We start from the raw sequence: 10,867 nt of genomic DNA on the forward strand, positions 1-10,867 counted from the left end.
ATAAAAACCTGCTTCTCAGTCCTTCCCTCAAGCTCCCCACTCTGCCTGTCCCTGTGTTTATAACCTACAGCCTCCATAAGGTAGGATAAATTCAGGATAAGTTTGAGCAAATCCATTATTCATTGAACTCTAAAAAAGGGAATTATTTTTAGCATAATTTCCAAAGCAAAAGAATAATTTAGGATGGTTTTGAATTGTGAACCAGGGAAAATATGTTGGAAGAGTCCAGGCTGTGAGTGTGTTGGTTGTCTGCCATCCATGTRCAGAGGCAGTGTTGGGCTGTCCTTGCTCATGCCACCAGCTGAGGGACCTGAAAAATCCCAGAGGTTCAGACRCCACACAGCACAGGCACCTTTGTGAGGTTGGATCCCATCCCCTGGGAGCACAGAGAGCTGTGGCTCTGCTCCTCTGCAGACTGAGGTTTCCCATCAGGTGTCTGCAGTGGCCTGAGGTGATGTGAGAATACCCTGACCTGGCCTGACTCATTTTTTAAAGGCTACTGCACTTTACCATAACCTGGATCAAATCCAAAGGAAAACCAGGAATACAACTTCCTCAGTCAAGAACTGTGACAGAATTTTAATTTGCATTRCCTTCCAGACTCCATGATGTCCTCATCATGATATCCTGAAAGCCAACAATCAGCACAAGATATTTCTGGAGGCCAGGAAACATGGAGCAGGAATTTCCATACAGAAATCCTTAAAAACAAAATTACCTMTTATTATTTTCATAAAGCTGTAGCGTGATATGGGTCAAAAGGGACCTTTTAAACCATCTAGTTCTAACCCCCTGCCATTTTGTCYATCTAAGGTATGCAGCTATGATCCTGATTACTATGGATTTGAGTTTATAAATTACTTATCCTCTAAAACCACTGGTCTCTAAGCACATAAGGCATAGACACCCCATCTAACACAATGTAAGAGGTCTGAGATAAAGTAACACCTCAACAGCTTTGACCACTGGGCCAACTTCCTCCATAATTTTGCTGAATTATTGAGAAACAGTTCATTTCACTAATAATCTAATAACAGATTTTACATTTTACATATATGTATGTATAAACAGACAGACACACAAAAAGTGTGTCTGTATAAAATGCATACACATTTACCTCAGGTAATACCTACAATGTAATGGCATTTATATAACACATGCATGGTTTATGTAACATTTAAATTTTATATACAGACATATGCTTTCAAAGTGCATTAGTATGACACTTAGCATGGCATGTTGTCCCTCCCTACAGAATTAGTATTTTCTACTTTTCCCCCCTGTCATTTTTTATTGTGACCCACAAGAAATCATCTTTATGAGTAACTGATTTTGGCTGTCATGCACCTATAAATGTGTAGCAATTCTTTGCTACATTTCTGCTCTCAAAACGTGGCCACACGATTGCGCTCCTTTGTTTAAAGTTTTCCTCTAAAGGCTCGCTGCAAGGGCTGTGTAGGAGGCTTTGCAGCAGGGAGGTTTGAAATTGTTTTTCTGAAAACTGTTTTGAAAAGTCTGTCCTTTTCAAGGTCTTGGCCAGCTGCACAGATATTTTTCTCTTTTCATTTTCTTTACTCTGAATAATAGTCATTATTTAATATTTTAGATACAAAATATATTGGTGAATCTCTACCATATACTTCCCTCTTCAGCAGCCTTTACTGGGCACTGAGGGATTTCCAGAGATTCTCCTTTTGCCAGGATAGTATTAAGTCCCTTAGAGACCACCCAATTTAGGGATCATTTTTACAGCAGTTTCACTCATGGTGCATTCCTTGTACTTCATGTAGTCCCCCAGATGCCAATGGAACTCTCTTATTTATGGAAAAGATTTACACCACCTCTGTCAAAACTTTGTCTCCTGCTCTTCAGTGACACCAGACAGCCTCACCTCAAAGGTGTTTCCAGGAACACTGACCAGCTGGCATCAGCAGAGCCACCAATCTYCCAGCAGAAAATTCCCTCCAGTTTTGATCAAAGTCACGAGAAGGATGAACAAACCCCAGCACTGCTCATGCTGTGGCACAATAAATTGCTCCTCAAGACTGGGGCAGCCTTAAAGTTTTTGCATACATTGAGAAGTACATGAAAAATTGGATACTTTCCCTTGCTCCAAGGGACTATGAACCATAGAGAACTTCCAGAAATATAACTTTCTTAGTATGTAAAAAAGAAGACTTTTCTGAGAAACAGATTTAAGTCTTTGAAATAATTAGACTGAGCTGAACAGATTTTTGGCATTATTTGTAAGCCAGTCATTGTTCAGCCTTTGTACTTAGAARAGCAATTATGATTCCTTTGGAAACATCCTTAGTTGAACTCTTAAAATAATAAAAACACTCCTCCATAAGACCACATCAACATATGGTTTTTGTAACGACAGCACAAACAAATCACCCACTCATCAAACATTTAGGAAGAAGACAGGAACAAATAGAACAAACAAATTTTCTAAAGATTACTTACTGGTCCTGATCAATCAGAAGGGAAAAAAGAGCTGAACTGAATTCAGAAATTGCCTATGGGATATAGAATGCACATAAAATATGCAAAACATAAATAAGCAAAAACATAAAACAAACACTGCAAAGCAAAGTTTATAGACAATGTGCTGTGAAGTTGTATTTCACAAATATTGAGCTGCTGATGCCCAGCTTTCTGATCCCCTCACTAGTTTACTTTGTAACTTCAGCAATATGYCATGAGTAAGCAAGAAAGAGATAAAGTGCATCTACACTCGTGATCGTTATCAGAACATCCTTCCTGGTTTCACCACCTTCCTGGTAACTCCGGGGTGAGGCCCCTGTGGATCACAGAATCRATGAGATTGGAAAAGACCTCTGAGATCACTGAGTCCAGCCTTTGACTGATCCCCACCTTGTCAAGCAGATCAGAGCACTGAGTGCCACATGCAGTYGTTTCTTGAACATCTCCAGGAAAGGGGACTCCACCACCTCYCTTGGCAGCCCATTCCARCCCTTTCAGTGAAGAAATTCCTCCTGATCTCCYGATGTGCATCCCTGCTGCAGTTTCCTCTGGAGGATGCTGCTGAGTGGTGACTACATGGCTGTGATAGATTTTGAGATTCACAGGCCACTGTTCCCTTTCTTGGCACAGCTCTGTGCTCAYRCACCACCTCMGAGAGGCAGAGTCCCAAAGCACACCTGTCTGGGCCTCTGGARCTTAACACTGACACAGAAGAGACCCTGGCTCAAAAACATCCTTGCTTTCTGGGAGCCTTGTCTTGGGGCAGCCCTGAAGGCATCCACRTCTTTAGAAATGGTGAAGTTGAGGTAAACAGCTGAGGACACAGAAAGGTTTCAAACAGGTCAGTCCTGACCTTACCTCACATAACATATAGAAATGTACACGCACACCTACACAGAAGGGCTATATCCCTTCATACCTTTGATTTTCTCACCACTTTAGAGCACCTATTAGGTACTGGTCAGGTTTTGTGGAGCCCAGAAGAACTCCCCTTCTCCTTTGGATCAGGATGTCTGTCTCTCTGCTTCCTGTATCTTTTTATGCCGATGCTGGAGACTGTGCCACACCAACTACTCCGTAATCCTCCTCTGCCAGGTGACCACAGGTCAGTCCTCCTGCATGACCTATGCCYGTGCAGCTCATGTGTGGCTTCCTGGGGCTGAGCACTGAAAGATACCTTCTGCCAGTGCAGCCTCCACACATTTCCCTGGAAAACTTCAGGCAAACCTCGGTGTACAATAAAAAGGGAGCAAGCAAACTCTATGCTCAAATTTGGGTTTGCCATACAATCATAGAATGGTTTGGGTTGGAAGACACCTTAAAGATCATCCGGTTGCAAGCCCCTGCCATAAGCAAGGACACCTTCCACTAAACCAGGCTGCTCAGAGCCTCATCCAWCCTGGCCTTGAACACTTCCAGGGACAGGGCATCCACAACTTCTCTGCCAACCTGGGCCAGTGCTTCACCACCCTCACAGTGAAGAATTTCTTCTGCATATCTAACCCAAATTTCCTCTCTTACAATTTGAACTCATTACTGCTTGTCTTATCACTACAGCTCCCAATGTTCCATCTGACAAATATCTAGAGAGAGCCCTCAGTATGAAACTGAATTAAAAAATTGAGATCGGGAGATTCCTCCCAGAAATCATCCTGGCTGTTGGGAGGACGTAGGGCTGTTGGTTTTGCTTGCCCTCTTCTGAGTATRAGGTTTGTGACTACAAGAACAGACTAGAGAACTCTAAATGCTTGTTTAGATTCCAGCTGGACAGTGGACCAAGCAAATATCCTATTCTTCTCCTCCTCCTCAGAGGAATTCTGGATGAGATGAATTAGGATTTTTGAATGAAAATGGCATTCAAACACTGATGGCCAGACTGGCACCACTGCTTCCTCTCTGTCACTGTCACTGCAGCCTGTGGTGTCAACACCAGTATGGCACAAAAGCTTCTCTAGATGCAGCCTGGATGTCTTGCTCATTGAGTTAATGATGGGAAGACAAACTAGATTTCCTCCTCTTATCCCTACCCATACCATTTTCAGGTTCAGTCAGAGTCAGGTCCCAATCAGCTTCAGCAGACGGCACTGCCTTTGTCTTGCTGTGTGCTGAAAGCTCTGCAGAGTAGTGCTTGGGCTTCTTTAGTGGGGTGCACCTCCCACTCTGCAAAAATCATTATCAAGTCCTTGTAGAGACTGTAAGTGCTGAAGGTTGTCAGTGGTGATGAGTCACAGTGGGTGCAATACTTCCACAGAAACAAATTTTCAAGAAAACCAGGAGAAAAAGGTGAATATTATCTCACCTTGACCAGTTTTATCAGATGCCATGGCTGCTTTCAATTTTTCGGACTGCATTAGTATTTTATGAGAAATCAAGATTTGAGTATTTGAAAGCTGGAAAAATTAACAGTGCTACTGGAAACAATGCTGTGATACAGTTATTTCATTATTATTGAGCTCTGAAAGGTAACTGAATGAGAGCCTTATTCTTTGGGCAATCTTTCAAGACAATCTTTGTTATTAAGAAATGATTTAAATTTTATTTGGYATGGCCTTTGTAAAGTTAGGGAAAGTCTTGATGATGAAGTAYAGTTACTGTGCACAAGTACAATATGGAATCCTCTCTAGCTTGTCAGGCTCTCTCCCCAGTTGCCAGGGGCCTCAATATTTGCAAGAAAATTACCATTGGAAAACAAATCCTGCTCCYCTGATCTCAGGGTCTCTAAAGCAAGCTAGTCCTTTGGCCAGCGAAATGTTATTTTGAGATSTCCATCTAGGAAGGGGATACAGCCGTGGGGAATGGGCAGTTGGCRGCAGCCCTGTACTCCGGGAGTCTCATGTTTGACTGTGTTGGCACRTGTTCAGGTATCTGGAGGAAATGTGTTTAGTTTTATTCCAGCCAAAACCAGGCAGCACGGAAGAAGAAGCTGTAGGAGGGSTCTTCACAAGCTTGAGGTGACCTGAGAGCATCCAGGTGTTTCAGAGAACCCTACCTGTGACTGGCACAACAGTATCTGATCAAAGGTTTTCCCTGCCAGCAGTGATGACTCACATGAATTATCTTTTCTCTTTGTGTCTAGTGTTTACTCATTACGGTTCTGTATTGGGTTTTTTTCCTTGATAGAAAATGAAAAACATTATTACCATGTTTCTCTTCACTTTAGGATTTTTAACCCTTTCTTGGTGTGGGGCTTCACAAACAAAAAAAGTCTGAAATTCTTTAGCCTTTTCACCCTTTTGATGGTATTTCTGGTGCATCCTCAACTTTTTCAGCATGGATTTTTTCTAAATCTGCCCTGCCCTGCCCAGTTATTACCCTGTTATCTTTAACTTTGTAAAAAGCCATGCAAAGAATTTTTATTTTTCTCTTCGTTGTTTATATGCATTTATGCTACAGAAAATAGGAACATCTGTTAGCTGTGGAAGTGGTGTGTATGATTGATTCATCATCACAGCTCCTCTAAAAACTAATTCCTTACATTTGCTTGGCAAGACAGACTGCCAGACTGTCAGTCTGTTCTCACTCTCTCYGTTGGTTTGTCCGAATACTTGAGTGACAGTAGCAGGGAACTCCAGAATACCTACAAGATTTAACAAGGGATTTGGATATTTATCTATGAAGGACTACTTAAAATCAAAATATATCATTACATTCATGATCACAGCTAAGAGCTGTTTAAAGAACTTCCCTAAAAWAATACAGTGCTACAGTCAGAATCCTTTTTTGAAATTTTATAATACGGACATACAATAAACAAAAGGTTACCTCCAGATAATTAAAAATCCTTTATTTTTTACTTACAAGAAAATAGCAAATTCAGAACACAAACTTTGCAGAACTTTTATTAAAAAAAAAATCACCTTGCATATGAGAGAAGTTTTAACCAAGAATTTAACAACAGAGAGACACCAGATCACATTGAAGACAACCTTCCAGTGCCTTGCAAGACTTTCTGCTTTTCTAAGATTCAGTTCCCCTCACTGCCCTCTTTGCCTGGGCAATCACACGAAGCCTCAAATTCAGCTGAACAGGTTTTTTTAAGCATTTTGACTGTGCAAGATGAATGTTCACGAGTCACTGCARTCATCTCCTCCTGCATTCTGCTCCCACCGCTTAAGCACTGGCTGCCTCCAGGGGAGATCCTAAAGGAATGATGAGCTCAGCTCTGCCAGACCAGTGCTCTGCCCCAAGCTTGGCTCCCCTGGCTCCCCTCTGGCTGTGATCCAAGTGTTTTCCACAGGCACAGCACACAGATCATCCCAACGAATGGATGGGATTTATACAATAGCAGGAGGTCACGGTCACAGCTCCATGCTGCAGTCCAAGCCTGGTAACTCATCAGAGCTGAGATCAAAAGATTAATGGATAATCAGCTTGCATTATTAACAATATAGTAAACAACATGAACAAGAAAGATCAATCTCCCTGTTAACTTCTTATTTTTATTYCCTTACTTTTCCAGGCTAGGGTCATGGGAATGTGTCCTGCTGGAATGTGCAGCCTGGCCTGACACTAGCCATCAGTTTGGTTTAATAAGTAAAATGCAGGTGCTGTGGATCCAGAGCATCTTACCTGGGTGATGTCTTTGGTTTTTACCAGTTTAAACACCTTTCACACCACCCTRAACTTGGTTTTTCTTTCTGTATCAATTTGATTCTTCAGCAAGAGACAATTTAAACTCCTGTTAATGTAGAAAACAGACATATCTTTCTCTGCCCCTTTCTCAACTCATACATGGATTGTGGTGGGAATTTATAACTGAAATTTCACTAGGATGAWTGAATTAAGATTTATGGTTGGACTTRWTGATATTAAAGGTCTTTTCCRAACAAAATTATTCTRTGATTCTAAGATRAAAGAGGCTGTTATCAAGTTAGAGTACTACAAAATTGAAAAGCAGAATTAAATAATGTTCAAAAACAAGAAAAGAATTCTCATAGTTTTGTTAAACCTCAAAACAAATATTTTTCAAAGAAAAACGGCAAAGGAAGGTAGAAGACAAGCAATATAAGTAAACCATCCAAAATGTCATATGGAGATGGCATGGATGTGTATTTGTTAAGATCTTAATTACATAGAGGAGTATCTTCATTTTAACAAGAATCATAGAATATCCTCATTTGGAAGGGAGCAATAAGGATCAATGTGTCCAAGAATCACCCCACGTGCCTGAGAGCACTGTGCAAACCCTTCTTGAGCTCTGTCAGGCTGGTGCTGTGGCCACTTTCCTGGGGAGCTGTTCCAGTGCCCAAACACCCTCTGGGGGAGAATCCATTACCCTGTGTCCAACCTAAACCTCCCCTGACACAGCTTCAAGCCATTCCCTTGGATCCTGTCACTGTCACCACACCGAAGAGACCAGTGCCTGCCCTTGCACTGCCCTGTGTCAGGACCTCATGGAACTTCCTACTGCATCAACAGTTCAGGTTACGGCCTCTCTCTGCCAGGCAAGCAAGAAAGAGCTGAAAGTCCTGCTGCAAGCTTTCACTCCTGCTCCAAAAACAATGTGGTGGCTGTTGCAGAAGGGTTGTAATCTCCAAGAGTCAGAGTCTGGTGCCTTCCCACAACAGCCCTTGCCCAGGATCTTGACTGACTTAGAACCTAAATCCCTTCCGTRTCTGAGAAGACATTTCTCTGCATTTGCCAGCCAACTGAGCTTTAAATAACAGCATGTCCAGTCCAGTTTTTAAAAAGAAATCATTCACTTATTCCACTATCTTTATTGCCAGGTTATTCTGACTGCATTTACTAGGTTAAACCTGCTGAGAACATAAGTTTCACTCACAAGTAAKGTTTAGTGAAGATGGCCAGCAGTGTGTGTTGCCTTTCGTTTTTATAATTAATCATGCAAGATGGTTAAAAATTCAAGGATGTGTGTCCCAGTTTGGAAATCTGGTCAGCAGCACAAAGAAACTGCTAGGATTAGAGTCACACAGGCATCTGAATGTTGGGGGGGGGGCTTTCTTCTGCTTTTTGGGGGTTTTGGGCAGCTTATTGTGGAGTTTTTTAGTATTTGTCAGGTACATGTATGTCATGTATGTTCCCTTGCAAGCTGTGATAGTGAACCTGCTTGTCACAGGTACAARGACACAGGGTCAATGCACAGCCTGAATTTGTAGCCAGGGCTTAGAGCAATCTTTCTGAACAGTCCTTCTGATGTTACAGGAAAACATTCTGTTCCTGAAGAGCCTTTCAGAGTGAAGCCAAAATGTGGCCTGAGTTTAAATTGCCTTCCTTTCCTTGGAAAATCTGGCAGAAACTGCCATGAACAGCTTGAAGAAGGCACCAGTGTGCAAGAGATTTGAATGGRCTTGGGGAATTTTATACATCACAATGGGGTGGTAACAGCTCTCCAARTTATTCTCGGTCTCTGGAGCCACGAGGTTTGCTGCCTCTGCATAGGTTATGGATTTTGCTGGAAGCAAGAACAATCYTGATGGCATTTTCTGTGTGGCATTGTGCCAATCCCCCAGGCAGTGCCCGCAGATCCAGGGCAGGCACTTGGCTCATTCACAGCACCCAGCAGCAGGCTGGGCTGAGCACCACAGCTGTGTGGGCACCACTGCATCCTACACAGCTGGAACCCACTGGGAAATGCCTTGTGCTGGGAAATAGGTACATCCTGATCCCAGATGAGTGTACATCCTGATCCCACAACCAATCTTTCCCTGGATCTTTTGTAAACCCCTTCCTTGCCACTTGTCACATCACCCAGACTTGGCAAGAAGAGCGCAAAAAGAGGCAAACAGAAGTTGCATGTAGAACACAATGCAGCTTCTACTGCTAATCTTTTAAAAATGTTAATTATATAAATCTCCCTGTTCTGAAAGGAAGTTATTTTAATTGTTTGTACAGATGTGGGGAAAGTCATCTGAGAAGTGTTGCTATTTTTAACTGATCACAGTTAAAAATAGGGAAGACAAATACTAAGAAATCGTGCAACAGAAGGTACAAAAATAGCCAGGCTCACACAACCCAAGCAAAACTTTCYGGTCACCTTCCTTACCTTGCTGGCATCTGACTGGGAAAAGTCAACAAAGGCTTTGTTACTGATTGGGAAGCTTTTTTTATGCTTAAACAAGAAAACTCTGAAGATGCTCAGTGTTTGTCAAAACATATCGTAAGAGACAAATGTGTGTTCTGTACAGAAACATATCAGTTGAAAATCTTAAAGAAAGCAATAAATTACAAGCTGTGTCTGGCATGCTGTCACCTGCTTATCATGATGGCAAATGTTTGTAATAAAAATAATTTAATAAGCAAATAAACACTTTATACACTAACTTTAAGTTTTATCTGCTAAACTGAGTTTCAGAACTGACTAAAGAAGTACCTCCTTGAAGAATATATGTTTTCCAATTTTTGGTGCGTCTGTTAAGGTTGGTGTTATTAAGGGGCTTAATTAAAATCTTATATCCTCACTCTATAAAAACAACTTTATGACATGGGGAAAAGTGGGGTTTTTTCCATTATAATTGCCTGTCTTATGGATTGGCAGTGAAAGAGTCCAAGTGAGAGGCTGTAAACATTTTTAAATAATGTGTTTTCAAGTTTATTATTTATAAATTGTGTTCATTGATGCTTTCTTGATTCATATTGTGACAACACTCCTGAAGCTGCACTTACTGTGTCAGCCATCTCCATGTTATGGCTGCACACACACAAAAAAGTAATAAAATACAATTATGTGGCTTTTAGCCCACTGAAACCCCACCAACGCATTGAAGAGGGGAGTACACCAGGGTCATGAGAGCCCAAATTTAATTTTTTCAAATGGTTCACAGCTCACGTTGGCTTTAACCTTTGTTCTTTGAGGGGCCTTGTGTTTTGTTTTCTTTTCTGGTTATTAATTTTTATGGGGCTCACTGCACATAACTGCCATCCAGCCATGCCTGCAGCCACTGCTCTGCTCCTTACCCACAGCTGGTGATGTTTGGAAGGTTTTGGGGTTCTACCCCCATCACTGGGATCAATGAACACTTCATGGTGCAGGCTTGAACATCGTGTGCGCTTTTGGGCACCACAGTGTAAGAAAGACATTGAACTATTGGAGAGTATCCAAAGGAGGGCAACAAAGACAGTGAAGGGCCTTGAGGAGAAGGGTGAGGAGCGGCTGAGGGCACTTGGTCTGTTCAGCCTGGAGGAGACTGAGGGGAGCCCTCAGTGCAGTCACAGCTTCCTTGTGAGGGGACAGAAGGGGCAGGCACTGATCTCTGCTCTGTGTGACAGTGACAGGACCCGATGGAATGGCCTGGAGTTGCCTCAAGGGAGGTTTAGGTTGGATACCCGGAAAAGGTTCTTCCACTAGACGGTGGTTGAGCCCTGGCTCCCCAGGGTAGTGGTCACAGCATCAAGACTTACGGAGTTCAAGAAGCGTTTGGAC

The 10,867-nt window shown here is 42.2% G+C and overlaps 1 protein-coding gene across 1 annotated transcript in view; it reads left to right on the forward strand.

Moving 5' to 3' along the window:
• Window positions 1-10,867, forward strand: part of FUNDC1 (FUN14 domain containing 1) — a 45,728-nt gene that overhangs the window by 22,563 nt on the left and 12,298 nt on the right. The window lies entirely within an intron of this gene.

Source organism: Malurus melanocephalus, unplaced genomic scaffold (genome assembly GCF_030028575.1).
Source record: "Malurus melanocephalus ecotype Western Australia unplaced genomic scaffold, MMel_1.1 scaffold_348, whole genome shotgun sequence".
NCBI lineage: Eukaryota > Metazoa > Chordata > Aves > Passeriformes > Maluridae > Malurus > Malurus melanocephalus.